The following is an 18983-nucleotide window of genomic DNA, read 5'->3' as shown; positions in this document are numbered from 1 at the left end:
GCCATTCTGCTTCACCTTGTTCAGCAACCGGAATGTCTGTCACCTCTTTCTTTACCATCTGTAATAGTACAAGTATAGAACCCTGGTTCATCATTCTTTATTTGGTGCTTATGAAATTCTTAAACATATGTACCTGTGAATTGAATAATACATTGGTTGTTTGAACCTGATGGATATGAATAAAGCTATAGCCTACTTTCAAGTTTAAATTAGGTACAATTTTAAATAGCGGCAATTAAATTAGGGCGAAATTACGTTGTGCAGGTCATTACGGCACACACGGTTGGTAAAACACAAACGTTTGTGATATACACCATAATCCGAGACGGTTCACAGAGAGGAAACATGTGCAAGCATGCACACAATTGCCGTTTGCAAAGCATGTGTGATGTCACACACTATCACATACGGTGCGGGAAAACTAAATGTGTGTGATTGTCTACCTATCGTACACGGTTTATAATCCTAAACTATTTGTGTTGTGCCAGGCATCGTAAAACTCTCGTGCCTAGAATCTTCCTGGAAAGCTCCCGTGCGTGGAATCTGCCTGGTTTTAGGTAAAACCACAAAACTCCGACTGCGATGGCAACGCGAGCACAAACGAGTAGCAAGGATGAAGTGTTTGGGATATTCGAGATATCGGAAACGGTTATATAGGGACAACTGTATGCATCAAGGCTCCCTATCCCCGACGGTTTCTGGGTCGTGTGGGAAGGACCTGTACCGCCCAGATAATCAAGCTACAGTAATCCCACGCTAATGGTGCCACGACAGCACGGTTACTTTGCTAATCTACCGTTAGGTCGAACCGTTTAAAAATTCAAATTCAAATTAATGTTAACGATAAAAGTTTTTCAAAAATTAAAACAAAAATGTTCGGGAGGTACCATATTTTGCATAAGTAAATATGGTGTAATAAACACATTTTTATAAAATGCCTAGATAATTTAAAATGATTTAAAACAGAAAAGAAAATAAATAAAAGAAAAGAAATTACAAAACAGAAAACAAAAAAAGAAAAAAAGAAAAAAAACCTGGGCCGTGGCCCAACTGGGCCAACCCATCAGGCCCAGCCGGCCACCCACCCCCCCCCCTTATCCACTCACCACCGACACCCCCCTCCCCCCACTCCCCCGAAATATCTCCCCCCTCTCCCCCGATTTGGATCGGGATCGAGAGGAGACCGCCGTCGCCCGTCGCCGCCAGGAGACCACGCCGCCTCGCCGTTGGACGTCGCCACGCCGGAGCTCCTCCGCCGGCCTGCTTCCTCCTCCCCACCGGCCTGCCTCCCCGTCGCCCGGTCGTCGCCGTCGACCACCCCGAGCCCCGCTGCCCTGACCCTACGCCCGCGGTGAGGCCCTCGGCCGTGCTCATCCCCTCCCCTGCTCGCCGCGCCCCGCGCGCGCTCGGCCCCGCTCCCTTTCTCTCCCTGGCCCTGGTGCCGTCCCCGATGGCCACCGGCCCTGCGCTGCTTCGCCCCCGCCGGCGCCCTCTGCGGCTGCCGCTGCTGCCCCTTGCCTGCGCCGCTGGCCTCGACCCGGCCTCCTGCAACCCTCCCCGCTCCGACCGTCCTCGCCGGCCCCGCCCGCAGCCCTTGCTCGAAAGCCATCGCACGCCCGCCGCCCGCCCAACGGGCACACACCCCGCCCCTGCCCCCTGCCATGCTCGACGCTGCGCCATCACCCGCGCGCCCGCTCTAAACCTCGCCCCGCACTCGCCTCTGCCGCCCTCTTGCCGCGCGTCTGGCCCTGCCCCGCCGGCGTTGGGGTGGCCTTGCCGGCCGACGCGCCCGCATCCCCCTCTCGCTCGCGGCGCTGCCGCCCCCCCACAGCGCTCCCCCGCGCGCACAGCCCTCCGCCGGCGCCGCCCGCTGCTTCCCCTGGACCGCGCGCTCCGGCGCCCGCCACATGCGCCTGCACCACCGAGGTGAAGCCCCGGTTGCCCAGCGCCCGCGCCCGCTAAGCGGTGCCCGGTAGGCCTCCCCTGGCCACAGACAAGTGGGGCCCCGCGCCGAGAATGTTTTATAAATAAAATAATAATAATAATAAAATAATAATAATAATAAAAATAAAAATAAAATAAATAATTAATTAGTTAATTAATTAAGTTAATTAACCCTATTTAGATTAATCTAATTAATTAGTTAATTTAATTAGTTAAGTTAATTAATAGTTAATCTAATTACCCTAATCAGTCTATGACATGTGGGACCCACGTGTCAGATGACTGCTGACGTCAGCATGATGTCATGTTGATGTCATCACAACACTGTTTCGGATAATGTATATATTAAATAATTAAATAAATTCCAGAAATTAATTTAAATCTTTTAAAATTCATATAAAATAAACCGTAGCTCGGATGAAAATACTTTGTACATGAAAGTTGCTCAGAACGACGAGACGAATCCAGATACGCAGCCCGTTCGTCCGCCACGCGTCCCTAGAATAGTGAACCTGTAACATTTCACCTCCGGTCCGTCTGTCCGAAAACGCGAAACATCGGGAATACTTTCCCGGATGTTCCCCCCCTTCGCTGGTACCACCTACTGCCGCGTTAGGGCACACCTAGCACCGCTCATTGTCATGTCACGCATCGTCATGCTTATGTTTGCATTGTATTTACTGTTTCTTCCCCCCTCTTCTCACCGGTAGACTACGAGACCGACGCTGCTGCTGACCAGTTCGACTACGGAGTTGACGACCCCTCCTAGTTGCCAGAGCAACCAGGCAAGCCCCCCCCTTGATCACCAGATATCGCCTATTCTTCTCTATACTGCTTGCATTAGAGTAGTGTAGCATGTTACTGCTTTCCGTTAATCTTATACTGATGCATAGCCTGCCCTTGCTTCTACTGTCGTTACCTTTACCTGCAATCCTACATGCTTAGTATAGGGTGCTAGTTTTCCATCAGTGGCCCTACATTCTTGTCCGTCTGCTGTGCTATACTATCGGGCCGTGATCACCTGGGCGGTGATCACGGGTATATACTTATATACTCTATACATGACACAGGTGGTGACTAAAGTCGGGTCAGCTCGTAGGAGTACCCGCAAGTGGATCTTTGTGGCGGAGCGACAGGGCAGGTTGAGACCGCCTAGGTGAGAGGTGGGCCTGGCCCTGGACGGCGTCCGCGGTTACTTTGACATAACACGCTTAACGAGTTCTTGGTATTTGATCTAAGTCTGGCCATTTGGTCTATACGCACTAACCATCTACGCGGGAGTAGTTATGGGTATCCCGGCGTCGTGGTATCAGCCGAAGCCTTCGTGACGTCAGCGACTGAGTGGCGCGCGCCAGATTGGACTGGAACGCCACTAGGCTAGGTCTGCTTTCGGCCGCGTACGCAATGTGCAGGTGTGCAATGGGCGATGGGCCCAGACCCCTGCTCGCATAGGATTTAGACCGGCGTGCTAACCTCTCTGTTGTGCTTAGGTGGGGCTGCGACGTGTTGATCTTCCGAGGCCGGGCATGACCCAGAAAAGTGTGCCCGGCCAAATGGGATCGAGCGTGTTGGGTTATGTGGTGCACCCCTGCAGGGAAGTTTATCTATTCGAATAGCCGTGTCCCTCGGTAAAAGGACGACCCGGAGTTGTACCTTGACCTTATGACAACTAGAACTGGATACTTAATAAAACACACCCTTCCAAGTGCCAGATATAACCCGGTGATCGCTCTCTAACAGGGCGACGAGGAGGGGATCGCCGGGTAGGATTATGCTATGCGATGCTACTTGGAGGACTTCAATCTACTCTCTTCTACATGCTGCAAGATGGAGATGGCCAGAAGTGTAGTCTTCGACAGGATTAGCTATCCCCCCTCTTATTCTGGCATTCTGCAGTTCAGTCCACTGATATGGCCCTTTACACATATACCCATGCATATGTAGTGTAGCTCCTTGCTTGCGAGTACTTTGGATGAGTACTCACGGTTGCTTTTCTCCCTCTTTCCCCCCCTTTCCTTTCTACCTGGTTGTCGCAACCAGATGCTGGAGTCCAGGAGCCAGACGCCACCGCCGACGACGACTCCTACGACACTGGAGGTGCCTACTACTACGTGCAGCCCGCTGACGACGACCAGGAGTAGTTAGGAGGATCCCAGGCAGGAGGCCTGCGCCTCGTTCGATCTGTATCCCAGTTTGTGCTAGCCTTCTTAAGGCAAACTTGTTTAACTTATGTCTGTACTCAGATATTGTTGCTACCGCTGACTCGTCTGTGATCGAGCAATTGTATTCGAGCCCTCGAGGCCCCTGGCTTGTATTATGATGCTTGTATGACTTATTTATGTTGTAGAGTTGTGTTGTGATATCTTCCCGTGAGTCCCTGATCTTGATCGTACACATTTGCGTGCATGATTAGTGTACGGTCAAATCGGGGACGTCACAAGTTGGTATCAGAGCCGACTGCCTGTAGGAATCCCCCTTTCCACACTCCTTGGCCGAAGTCGAGTCTAGACATTACCAAACTTTTACTAACATGGCTGTGTGGCTTACGGGCCCACGTCGCCATTGGGTGGTACTAGGATCTTTTACTCCTCGACCTTTACTCTAGGACTCTGAACTCTCTTCTACTCGGGTTAAACGAATTTACTAACTCTAACACTAGGATCCCGTGACCGCATTCACCCCAAAGTTGGATAAGCCATAGTTATTTCTTAGAATAGTATTTTGAACAATTCACACACTGTCATTTGACTCCTTTGAAACATCTTTGCTTTCAGATGGAACCCACGAGGCAGGTCGTGCGCCACATGACGGCCATTGGTGCCTCGGGATCACCTGCTGTGCTAGCTGAGATGATGACCTATCTGGGTTATCGCTGGCACCCTGAGTACACCGTCTACGAGGAGTACCAGGACTTTAACCAGGAGCAGTACCGTGCCATCGTCCACCTCTACTCGCGGGAGTATGGCTCCACTACTGTGCTGCACACCGCTCATGGTGTTGGAGTGACCATCGATATGGCTATCCACGATGCTGCCTATGCTGCTCTGACACGTCTTCGTGGAGAGTATCGGGAGTTGGACACCTCCCCTTTCAGGCACATTGCTATCGCATCTGATGTTGGTGCGGAGGGATACTATACTGCTGCCTACTCCACTGTCACCCGAGAGCCCTTCTACCATCAGAACCTGGTTCTGCATGCTGATGGGCTGGATCGAGCTAACCGAGCTCTTCGCCACGAGTTGTACACCACCCGTCAGCACCTTTACCGTGCTCTGACGCTGCTGCACCCCTTTGTCCGATCTAGGGAGCTGCCCCGTTCTGCGATCTACCCAGCCAGGACTGTGATGCCCTAGGGTGTCGGCTGGCCAGATGTGGGAGGCCACTCTCCCGCACTTGGACCTCTTCTGCCACCTGAGCGTCAGGTTCTGCACCAGAGTATTCGCGGACCCCAGGTTGCTGACGTGGAGTTCCCGATGCGACACTACCAGCTTTCAGGCTACACCTACCTCCACAGTACCTCTTGGGACTGATGTAGGCTTGCTTATTAGTGTTAGATGCATTCGCCGTGAGCCTGTGTGCCGCCTCTGTTGTTTTAGTCTATGTACTGAACTCTATGCATGACCCCTTTTGTAAGTTATGCCGACTACTATGTAGTAGCTATCGTGCTCCTTTTCATTATGCATGTTTCATCATGAATGATTCTTGTCTTTGCAAATTTCTCAATGCTGAACTACCCCTGTTATATATTAGCAGGATGGTTAGACCAGGTGGTCGTGGTAGTGGTGGCAATGCCCCACCACCACCTGAGTACATGGCTGGTATGATCCAACAGTTCGAACTGAACGGCCAATTCATGGAAAATATGATGGCTCAGTTTCCTCGCCCCAATATGGACCAGCAGCCAACCCCAGTAACTCTGCAGGATTTCATGCGCCTCAATCCAACCGTGTACCGCAGCTCAACTCAGCCTCTGGATGCTGATGACTGGCTCCGTGACATCATCTATGAGATGGAGTCTACCGATGTAGCTCCTGCCAGCTATGTCACCTTTGCTTCCTTCTTCCTGAAGGGACCCGCAGCTCAATGGTGGGACAGCCATAGGCGTACTCTGCTAGCTGGAACAATCATCATCTGGCCAGACTTCCAAGCTGCTTTCCGTGCCCGCTTCATTCCTCAGGGAGTCACGGACCGGATGAAGCGTGAGTTCCGCAACCTCACCCAAGGCAACAAAACTGTTGAAGCTTATCAGCGGGAGTTTCTGGACTTGTCTCACTATGCTGAAGAGGAAATTGCAGCTGATGCACGCAGACAGTAGAAGTTCCGTGATGGCCTTCAAGCTGACATCAAGCTCGCACTTCTAGTGCATGACTTTGCTGATTTCGCCACCTTGGTGAACAAGGCCATCAATGTCGAAACTGGCCTGCAGGAATACCAGAGCTCTCACAGGCGCAACCGTGACACGGGCTCATCTTCGGGCCCGCCCTCACAGAAGCGTAAGATATGGATCCCGAACAGCATGTACCGTCCAAATGCATCTGCCCCAAGGCAGACCTATGCTGCACCTCGTCTGCCTCCACCACCATCTAGGCAGTCAAGACTTCCAGCTCCACCATCCCAAGCTCCTGTTCCCACTCCCAATAATGGCTTGTGCTTCAGGTGTGGTCAACCAGGACACCGTGCTAGAGAATGCAACCAGAACCAGAATCAACTGGCTCTTCCAGCAACTGAACATGGAAGCAACCAGCCCCGGAGCAACAAGGCCAAGTCTTATGGTCGTGTTCATGCCAACCACGTTGATCTCAACGAAGATCAAGACCAGCCTGCTACTGTGATGGGTACACTCCTCGTAAATTCAGTACCAGCATCCGTTTTATTTGATACAGGTGCATCGCATTCATTCATGTCAGAAGATTTTGCATACAAGCACGACGTTAAATGTGAGGAGATGAACACCTCGGTATTGGTCAAAACCCCCGTGGGACAGTGTCAAACCTCCCTGGTTGGCATCGATGTCCCCGTGGAAATCGAACGGCTGGAATTCTATGCCTCTCCCATTATCCTGAAGTCGTCTAACATCGACCTCATTTTGGGGATGGATTGGCTGAAAGCGCATACTGCTTCTATAGTTTGCGCCACTAAGACCGTTCATCTACTTCACCCTTCAGATGAAATAGTTGCTTACCAAGCTCATCTGGTGCAAAATGCCGAGGCCAGGCTCTATGCATTGAATGCCTTGAACGCAGCACCACTCGAGGGCATTGAAAACATTCCCGTCGTGCGTGAATTCCTCGACGTCTTCCCTGAAGAACTTCCAGGGATTCCCCCTGCTAGAGCTGTCGAATTCATCATCGACTTGAAACCAGGCACCACTCCTATAGCCAAGCAACCCTACAAGATGCCACCGCATGAACTCCTTGAGCTTAAGGAGGAAATCGACAAATCTCTTCGCAAAGGATTCATTCGCCCAAGTTGCTCTCCTTGGGGAGCACCTTCTCTCTTTGTCAAGAAGAAGGATGGGACAAACCGATTAGTTCAAGACTACCGTCCTATAAACCAAGCTACCATTCAGAATAACTATCCTCTTCCTCGGATCAATGATTTGTATGATCAACTGGCTGGTTCGTCGGTGTTCTCTAAGCTCGACTTGAGGTTGGGTTACCACCAGATCCGTGTTCGCGAAGAGGATATCCCAAAGACCGCCTTCGTGACTCGCTATGGTTCATACGAGTACACCGTCATGTCTTTCGGTTTAACCAATGCTCCAGCCACCTTCTCTCGTCTGATGAACTATATATTCATGGATTACCTCGACAAGTTCGTCGTGGTTTATCTGGATGATATCCTGGTATTTTCCAAGAACGAAAAAGAACATGCTGAACATCTTCGACTTGTGCTGGAAAAGCTACGAGAGCATCAACTATATGCCAAGTTCTCCAAATGTGAATTCTGGCTACCGGAAGTAACCTATCTTGGGCATGTCATCTCTAAGGATGGTATTGCCGTCAACCCTGAACGAGTCCAGGCTATCCTTGATTGGACTCCTCCCAAGAACGTTAAGCAAGTCAGAAGTTTTCTCAGTCTCGCCAGCTATTGTCGTCGATTCGTCGAGAACTTCTCCAAGACCGCCTGGCCTCTGACTAACCTGTTGCATAAGGGCGTCAAGTTCCAATGGACAGACAAATGTCAGGAAAGTTTCCAGGCACTCAAAGACAAGTTGACTTCTGCCCCAGTTCTAGCTCCTCCTGATACTAAGAAGGACTTCGTCATTTACTGCGACGCTTCCCGTCAAGGATTAGGCTGTGTCCTAATGCAAGACCGCAAAGTGATTGCTTATGCCTCTCGGCAATTGCGCCCTCACGAAGAGAACTACCCAGTACACGACCTCAAACTTGCTGCTGTCGTTCATGCGCTGAAGCAGTGGCGACATTACCTTCTTGGTAATCGTTGCGAGATCTTCACTGACCACCAAAGTCTAAAGTATCTGTTTACTCAGCCAGACCTGAACCTCCGTCAGCAGAGATGGATGGAGCTTGTTGCAGACTTTGACTTGGGTATTTCGTATACGCCAGGCAAGGCTAATATAATGGCTGATGCCTTGAGCCGCAAGTCTTACTGCAACCACCTCCAGGTTCACAAAGTTCAGCCTTCGCTTGTTGAAGAATTCAGGAAGCTGAACCTCCATATTGTTCCTCCGGGTGCACTCGCTTCCCCTCCTAAGGAGTTTCGCAAGATGAACCTCCGTGTTGTTTCCCAGGGTTCCCTCAATACCCTGGCCGTCGAACCAGATCTGTTGGACTCCATCAAGAGAATACAGGGATATGACTCTGAAGCCCACAAGATTAAGCGCTACCTCGCAGAAGGAAAGCCCTCATCCTTCACTGTTGCTGAAGATGGCACTTTGTACTTCAAGGGCCGCCTAGTGGTGCCATGTGCAGAGAAAAACCTGGATATGACACAGGAAGTTATGAAAGAAGCTCATGATATGCCCCTATGTATCCATCCTGGAAGTACAAAGATGTACCAAGACATCCGTCAGAGATTCTGGTGGTCTAATATGAAGCAAGACATTGCTCGTTATGTTGCTGAGTGTGACGTTTGCCGTCGTATCAAAGCAGAACATCAAAGGCCTGCTGGAACTCTGCAACCTATCTCTATTCCTGAATGGAAATGGGACCATGTTGAGATGGACTTCGTCACTGGATTTCCCAAATCACAGAAAGGTAGCTATTCTTGTCGTCATTGACCGGCTTTCCAAGGTTGCACATTTCCTGGCGGTCAAAGAAACGATCACTGCTATTCAGTTGGCAACGCTCTATATGTCCATGATTGTTTCACTCCACGGTATTCCATTGGTTATCAGCTCAGACCGTGGCAGCTTATTCACTTCAAGATTCTGGGCAAGTTTCCAAGAAGCTATGGGAACTCATCTGTCATTCAGTACTGCATTTCATCCTCAGTCGCAAGGGCAAGTTGAACGCATCAACCAAGTTCTCGAAGATATGCTTCGAGCTTGTGTTACTTCCTTCGGCAAGAAATGGGAGGAATCTCTCCCGTATGCTGAGTTCTCTTATAATAATAGCTATCAAGCTAGTCTGAAGATGGCCCCCTTCGAAGTGTTGTATGGACGAAAGTGTCGAACCCCTCTGAACTGGTCAGAAACAGGGGAACGCCCACTCTTCGGTCCGGATATTATCCAACATGCCGAAGAACAAGTCCGCATTATTCGTGAGAATCTCAAGACTGCTCAGTCACGTTAGAAGAGTCAGTATGACCGTCATCATAAAGACATGGTCTATCAACCTGGAGAAAAGGCTTATCTTCGAGTCACACCAATGAAGGGTGCTCACCGCTTCGGAATCAAGGGCAAACTAGCTCCTCGATATATTGGCCCATTCACTATTCTCGAAAGGCGTGGAAAAGTGGCATACCAACTGGAGCTTCCGCCGAACCTTTCTCAGGTTCACGATGTGTTCCATGTGTCACAGCTCCGCCATTGCTTCAAGGACCCAATCCGAGCTGTGGATCATGAAGTGCTCGAATTGCAGCAGGACCTCTCCTATAAGGAGCATCCGGTCCGCATTCTCGACCAAGCTGAACGCCGCACACGTCAGAAGGCGATCAAGTTCCTCAAAGTCCAGTGGTCGCACCATTCTGAGGATGAAGCCACTTGGGAACGCGAGGATCGCCTGCGTGATGATACCCCGCACTGTTTCCTTCTACCTCCTAAATCTCGGGACGAGATTTCTTGTAGTGGAGGAGTTTTGTAACGCCCGGATAATCAAGCTACAGTAATCCCACGCTAATGGTGCCACGACACCACGGTTACATTGCTAATCTACCGTTAGGTCAAACCGTTTAAAAATTCAAATTCAAATTAATGTCAACGATAAAAGTTTTTCAAAAATTAAAACAAAAATGTTCAGGAGGTACCATATTTTGCATAAGTAAATATGGTGTAATAAACACATTTTTATAAAATTCCTAGATAATTTAAAATGATTTAAAACAGAAAAGAAAATAAATAAAAGAAAAGAAATTACAAAACAGAAAACAAAAAAGAAAAAGAAAAAAAACCCTGGGCCAACCCATCAGGCCCAGCCGGCCACCCACTCCCCCCCCCCCTTATCCACTCACCACCGACACCCCCCCACTCCCCCGAAATATCTCCCCCCTCTCCCCCGATTTGGATCAGGATCGAGAGGAGACCGCCGTCGCCCGTCGCCGCCAGGAGACCACGCCGCCTCGCCGTTGGACTTCGCCACGCCGGAGCTCCTCCGCCGGCCTGCTTCCTCCTCCCGACCGGCCTGCCTCCCCGTCGCCCGGTCGTCGCCGTCGACCACCCCGAGCCCCGCTGCCCTGACCCTACGCCCGCGGTGAGGCCCTCGGCCATGCTCATCCCCGCCCCTGCTCGCCGCGGTCGCCGCGCCCCGCGCGCGCTCGGCCGCGCTCGTCGCCGCGCTCGTCTCCGCGCGCCCCCGCTCCCTCTCTCTCTCTCCCTGGCCCTGGTGCCGTCCCCAATGGCCACCGGCCCCGCGCTGCTTCGCCCCGCCGGCGCCCTCTGCGGCTGCCGCTGCCGCCCCTTGCCTGTGCCGCTGGCCTCGACCCGGCCTCCCGCAACCCTCCCCGCTCCGACCGTCCTCGCCGGCCCCGCCCGCAGCCCTTGCTCGAAAGCCATCGCACGCCCGCCGCCCGCCCAACGGGCACACACCCCGCCGCTGCCCCTGCCATGCTCGACGCTGCGCCATCACCCGCGCGCCCGCTCTAAACATCGCCCCGCATTCGCGTCTGCCGCCCTCTCGCCGCGCGTCTGGCCCTGCCCCGCCGGCGTTGCGGTGGCCTTGCCGGCCGACGCGCCCGCATCCCCCTCTCGCTCGCGGCGCTGCCCCCCCCCACAGCGCTCCCCCGCGCGCGCAGCCCTCCGCCGGCGCCGCCCGCTGCTTCCCCCTGGACCGCGCGCTCCGCGCCCGCCACATGCGCCTGCACCACCGAGGCGAAGCCCCGGTTGCCCAGCGCCCGCGCCCGCTAAGCGGTGCCCGGTAGGCCTCTCCTGGCCACAGACAAGTGGGGCCCCACGCCCAGAATGTTTTATAAATAAAAATAATAAAAATAAAAATAATTAATTAATTAGTTAATTAATTAAGTTAATTAACCCTGTTTAGATTAATCTAATTAATTAGTTAATTTAATTAATAGTTAATTAATTAGTTAACCCTAATTACCCTAATCAGTCTATGACATGTGGGACCCACATGTCAGATGACTGCTGACGATAGCATGATGTCATGCTGATGTCATCACAACACTCTTTCGGATAATGTATATATTAAATAATTAAATAAATTCAAGAAATTAATTTAAATCTTTTAAAATTCATATAAAATAAACCGTAGCTCGGCTGAAAATACTTTGTACATGAAAGTTGCTCAGAACGACGAGACGAATCCAGATACGCAGCCCGTTCGTCCGCCACGCGTCCCTAGCATAGTGAACCTGTAACATTTCACCTCCGGTCCGTCTGACCGAAAACGCGAAACATCGGGAATACTTTCCCGGATGTTCCCCCCCCCTTCGCCGGTACCACCTACTGCCGCGTTAGGGCACACCTAGCACCGCTCATTGTCATGTCACGCATCGTCATGCTTATGTTTGCATTGTATTTACTGTTTCTTCCCCCCTCTTCTCTCCGGTAGACTACGAGACCGACGCTGCTGCTGACCAGTTCGACTACGGAGTTGACGACCCCTCCTACTTGCCAGAGCAACCAGGCAAGCCCCCCCCCCCTTGATCACCAGATATCGCCTATTCTTCTCTATACTGCTTGCATTAGTGTAGTGTAGCATGTTACTGCTTTCCGTTAATCCTATACTGATGCATAGCCTGCCCTTGCTTCTACTGTTGTTACCTTTACCTGCAATCCTACATGCTTAGTATAGGGTGCTAGTTTTCCATCAGTGGCCCTACATTCTTGTCCGTCTGCTGTGCTATACTATCGGGTCGTGATCACCTGGGCGGTGATCACGGGTATATACTAATATACTCTATACATGACACAGGTGGTGACTAAAGTCGGGTCGGCTCGTAGGAGTACCCGCAAGTGGATCTTTGTGGCGGAGCGACAGGGAAGGTTGAGACCGCCTAGGTGAGAGGTGGGCCTGGCCCTGGACGGCGTCCGCGGTTACTTCGACATAACACGCTTAACGAGTTCTTAGTATTTGATCTGAGTCTGGCCATTTGGTCTATACGCACTAACCATCTACGCGGGAGTAGTTATGGGTATCCCGGCGTCGTGGTATCAGCCGAAGCATTCGTGACGTCAGCGACTGAGTGGCGCGCGCCGGATTGGACTGAATGCCACTAGGCTAGGTCTGCTTCCGGCCGCGTACGCAACGTGCAGGTGTGCAATGGGAAATGGGCCCAGACCCCTGCGCGCATAGGATTTAGACCGGCGTGCTGACCTCTCTGTTGTGCTTAGGTGGGGCTGCGACGTGTTGATCTTCCGAGGCCGGGCATGACCCAGAAAAGTGTGCCCGGCCAAATGGGATCGAGCGTGTTGGGTTATGTGGTGCACCCCTGCAGGGAAGTTTATCTATTCGAATAGCCGTGTCCCTCGGTAAAAGGACGACCCGTAGTTGTACCTTGACCTTATGACAACTAGAACTGGATACTTAATAAAACACACCCTTCCAAGTGCCAGATATAACTCGGTGATCGCTTTCTAACAGGGCGACGAGGAGGGGATCGCCGGGTAGGATTATGCTATGCGATGCTACTTGGAGGACTTCAATCTACTCTCTTCTACTTGCTGCAAGATGGAGATGGCCAGAAGTGTAGTCTTCGACAGGATTAGCTATCCCCCCTCTTATTCTGGCATTCTGCAGTTCAGTCCACTGATATGGCCCTTTACACATATACCCATGCATATGTAGTGTAGCTCCTTGCTTGCGAGTACTTTGGATGAGTACTCACGGTTGCTTTTCTCCCTCTCTCCCCCCTTTCCTTTCTACCTGGTTGTCGCAACCAGATGCTGGAGTCCAGGAGCCAGACGCCACCGCCGACGACGGCTCCTACGACACTGGAGGTGCCTACTACTACGTGTAGCCCGCTGACGATGACCAGGAGTAGTTAGGAGGATCCCAGGCAGGAGGCCTGCGCCTCGTTCGATCTGTATCCCAGTTTGTGCTAGCCTTCTTAAGGAAAACTTGTTTAACTTATGTCTGTACTCAGATATTGTTGCTACCGCTGACTCGTCTGTGATCGAGCAATTGTATTCGAGCCCTCGAGGCCCCTGGCTTGTATTATGATGCTTGTATGACTTATTTATGTTGTAGAGTTGTGTTGTGATATCTTCCCGTGAGTCCCTGATCTTGATCGTACACATTTGCGTGCATGATTAGTGTACGGTCAAATCGGGGACGTCACAGGACCCCCCTGTCGCTCACACTCACTTGGCGACGGTTCCAAATGCCGCCGCGGAAAGGGGTTAAAACCCGTTTGTATAGCACCGATGCGCACCAGTGCCTAGGCCTTGTTTTCAAGCATTGCAATACCGTTTGTGCTCCATTTTATCAATTGCTACCTTGCTATTTTTATTTATTTAGATTATAAAAATATATTTCTACCATCCATATTACACTTTTATCACCATCTCTTCGCTGAAATAGTACATCTATACAATTTGCCATTGTATTGGGTGTGTTGGGAACACAAGAGATTTCTTGTATTTGGTTGCAGGGTCATTTGAAAGAGACTATCTTCATCCTACGCCTCCCACGGATCGATATGTTGGGAACTTAGTAATTCAAAAAATTTCCTACGCACACGCAAGATCATGGTGATGAATAGCAACGAGAGGGGAGAGTGTTGTCCACGTACCCTCGTAGACCGAAAGCGGAAGCGTTTTGACAACGCGGTTGATGTAGTCGTACGTCTTCACGATCCGACCGATCAAGAACCGAACGCACGGCACCTCCGAGTTTAGCACACGTTCAGCTCGATGACGTCCCACGAACTCCGAACCAGCAGAGCTTCGAGGGAGAGTTCCGTCAGCACGACGGCGTGATGTTGGTGATGATGATGATATCGACGCAGGGCTTCGCCTAAGCACCGCTACGATATTACCGAGGTGGATTATGGTGGAGGGGCGCACCGCACACGGCTAAAAGATCAATGATCAACTTGTGTTTCTATGGGGTGCCCCCTGGCCACCTATATAAAGGAGTGGAGGAGGGGAGGGGCCAACCCTCTCTATAGCGCGCCCTCGGGAGTCCTACTCCCACCGGGAGTAGGATTCCCGCCCCCCTTCCATGTAGTAGGAGTAGGGGAGAAGGAAAGGGAAAATAGAAGAGAAGGAAGGAGGGGGCGCCGCCCCTTCCCCTAGTCAAATTCGGACTAGGCCTTGGGGGGCGCGCAGCCTCCCATCTCTCTTTCCCCTAAAGCCCAATAAGGCCCATATACTCCCCGGCGAATTCCCGTAACTCTCCGGTACTCCAAAAAATACCCGAATCATTCGGAACCTTTCCGATGTCCGAATATAGTCGTCCAATATATCGATCCTTACGTCTCAACTATTTCAAGACTCCTCGTCATGTCCCCGATCTCACTCGGGACTCCGAACTACCTTCGGTACATCAAAACACATAAACTCATAATACCGATCGTCACCGAACGTTAAGCGTGCGGACCCTACGGGTTCGAGAACTATGTAGACATGACCGAGACACGTCTCTGGTCAATAACCAATAGCGGAACCTGGATGCTCATATTGGCTCCCACATATTCTACGAAGATCTTTATCGGTCAAACCGCATAACAACATATGTTGTTCCCTTTGTCATCGGTATGTTATTTGCCCGAGATTCGATCGTCGGTATCTCAATACCTAGTTCAATCTCGTTACCGGCAAGTCTCTTTACTCGTTCCGTAATACTTCATCCCGCAACTAACTCATTAGTCACATTGCTTGCAAGGCTTATAGTGATGAGTATTACCGAGAGGGCCCAGAGATACCTCTCCGATACATGGAGTGACAAATCCTAATCTCGATCTATGCCAACTCAACAAGTACCATCGGAGACACCTGTAGAGCACCTTTCTGATCACCCAGTTACGTTGTGACATTTGGTAGCACACAAAGTGTTCCTCTGGTATTCGGGAGTTGCATAATCTCATAGTCATAGGAACATGTATAAGTCATGAAGAAAGCTATAGCAATAAACTAAAACGATCAAGTGCTAAGCTAACGGAGTGGGTCAAATCAATCACATCATTCTCATAATGATGTGATCCCGTTTATCAAATGACAACTCATGTCTATGGTTAGGAAACTTAACCATCTTTGATCAACGAGCTAGTCAAGTAGAGGCATACTAGTCACACTCTGTTTGTCTATGTATTCACACATGTATTATGTTTCCGGTCAATACAATTCTAGCATGAATAATAAACATTTATCATGAAATAAGGAAATAAATAATAACTTTATTATTGCCTCCAGGGCATATTTCCTTCAGTCTCCCACTTGCACTAGAGTCAATAATCTAGTTCACATCGCCATGTGATTTAACATCAATAGTTCACATCTTTATGTGGCTAACACCCATAGTTCACATCGACATGTGACCAACACCCAAAGGGTTTACTAGATTCAGTAATCTAGTTCACATCGCTATGTGATTAACACCCAAAGAGTACTAAGGTGTGATCATGTTTTGCTTGTGAGATAATTTTAGTCAACGGGTCTGTCACATTCAGATCCGTAAGTATTTTGCAAATTTCTATGTCTACAATGCTCTGTACGGAGCTACTCTAGCTAATAGCTCCCACTTTCAATATGTATCTGGATCGAGACTTAGAGTCATCCAGATCGGTGTAAAAGCTTGCGTCGACGTAACTCTTTACGACGAACTCTTTATCACCTCCATAACCGAGAAATATATCCTTATTCCACTAAGGATAATTTTGACCATTGTCCAGTGATCTACTCCTAGATCACTATTGTACCCTCTTGCCAAAATCATGGTGAGGTACACAATATGTCTGGTACACAGCATAGCATACTTTATAGAACCTATGACTGAGGCATAGGGAATGACTTTCATTCTCTTTTCTATTCTGTGTCGTAAAATTCAAACCATGAGTAGGGCAATTACGTATCATTAATTTCATCCTCTCCCAAGCTTGTGCAACATGTTCATGATCAAGTTGCTTAAAATTCATGACATCGTTTCTAAGAGAGATAATCTTAGCGGGAGGAAAATATTTACAGATAAAAGCATCTTTGCACTTATTCCATGAATCAATACTATTTTTAGGCAAAGACGAGAACCAAGTTTTAGCACGATCTCTAAGCGAAAAAGGAAATAGCTTCAATTTAGCAATATAATTATCCACATCTTTCTTCTTTTGCATATCACACATATCAACAAAGTTGTTTAGATGTGTAGCGGCATCTTCACTAGGAAGGCCGGCGAATTGATCTTTCATGACAAGATTCAGCAAAGCAGCATTAATTTAAGATTTAGCATCGGTAAGAGGAGCAATCGGAGTGCTAAGAAAATCATTATTATTGGTATTGGCAAAGTCACACAATTTAGTATTATCTTGAGCCATCGTGACAAGCAAGCAATCCAACACGCAAGCAAACAAGAAGCAAGCGAAAGAAAAAGCGAACGGAAAAAGAGGGCGAATAAAACGGCAAGGGTGAAGTGGGGGAGAGCAAAACGAGAGGAAAATGGCAAATAATGTAATGCGAGGGATAAGAGTTTGTGATGGGTACTTGGTATGTCTTGACTTGTGCGTAGACTCCCTGGAAACGGCGCCAGAAATCCTTCTTGCTACCTCTTGAGCATGCGTTGGTTTTCCCTTGAAGAGGAAAGGGTGATGCAGCAAAGTAGCGTAAGTATTTCCCTTAGTTTTTGAGAACCAAGGTATCAATCCAATAGGAGGCCACACGCAAGTCCCTCGTACCTACACAAACAAATAAGAACCTTGCAACCAATGTGATAAAGGGGTTGTCAATCCCTTCACGGCCACTTGCAAAAGTGAGATCTGATAGAGATGATAAGATAATATTTTTAACAGAAGAGTGCTTTCATGTTGGGTGATAGTTGCTTTGATCTTGCTGAAAAACAGAAACTTTTGCGCTCACGAAAATAAGTGTAATTTTTAACAAAAGAGTGCTTTTGAGTTGATTCTTTTTGAACAAGTGTAATATACAAATTTCTCACGTGGTCCTAATTTTTTCATTATTTTTGGAGTAGCAGAATTATGGTTTGAGTACAGATTACTACGGACTGTTCTGTTTTTGACATATTCTGTTTTCAATGCATAGTTTGCTTGTTTTCTAGTTTCTATGGCTTATATTGCTCAATATAAATTGTGGAAATCATATGCTTCAGTAGGCATTGTGTGAGAACAATTATGAATCTTGTCTTTGACAGTACCAAAAGTGAAATGGTTTGCTCTTTATCATACTAACCTATCTCACGAAGTTCCGTTAAGTTTTGTGTGATTGAAGTTTTCAAGTTTTGGGTGAGATATCGATATGAGGAGAATAAGGAGTGACAAGACCCTAAGCTTGGGGATGCCCCAGGGCACCCCAAGATAATATTCAAGGAATATCCAAGCAACTAAGCTTGGGGATGCCCTGGAAGGCATCTCCTCTTTCGTCTCCAACATTATCGGTAACCTCACTTGGAGCTATGTTTTCATTCGTCACATGATATGTGTTTTGCTTGGAGCGTCAATTTATTTTGTTAAGAATTTTCTTTCTGTTATTTAGAATAATTTTTTGCATCTTTTATTTCAATAAAAGTGGCATTGATAGCCTTTGCCATGCTTATCTTGCAAGTATACCTGTTGCTGTTTGAAAACAGAAAGTTTATCGATGTTGCAAAAATTCCCGAGGAAAGTCAGAATGTGATAAAATGTTGAAACTTTTTGCATAATAAGCTCTGATAAATTTTCTACAGTGTGGTAGAATTTCATAATGTTTGGAGTTGAATAAGTATTGATACTCTTGCATTCTTTACAGACTGTACTGTTTTGGCAGATTGCTGTTATGTTTGCATTGTTTGCATATGCTGCTTGTTTAATGAATCTATTTGAGGATAGGAGTATTAAATATGCAGAGGAATTTAGTATGCAATGTTGAATAATAATTTTAGTGATTTTCTACAGTAGAGATTGATAAGGGTTTTGCATTAGTTTATACTAACTTATCTCACGAGTTCTTGTTGAGTTTTGTGTGAATGAAGCTTTTGAGATTTAGGAAAACCATGATATGAGAAGAATTAAGGAGACACCAAAGCTCAAGCTTGGGGATGCCCAAGGCATCCCAAGATAATATTCAAGAACTCTCAAGCATCTAAGCTTGGGGATGCCCCGGTAGGCATCCCACCTTTCTTCTTCAACAATTATCTATCGGTTAGTATCGGTTGAGCCTAAGTTTTTCCTTCTTCACATGAGTTGTGCTATTCTTAGAATTTCATTTTATTTTTGTTTTACTTGCTGTTTTAATAAAATACTTAGATCTGAAAGTT

This window comes from Aegilops tauschii, chromosome 6 (assembly GCF_002575655.3).
Source record: "Aegilops tauschii subsp. strangulata cultivar AL8/78 chromosome 6, Aet v6.0, whole genome shotgun sequence".
Taxonomy (NCBI): Eukaryota; Viridiplantae; Streptophyta; class Magnoliopsida; order Poales; family Poaceae; genus Aegilops; species Aegilops tauschii.
Note: the sequence above shows the minus strand (reverse complement) of the source record.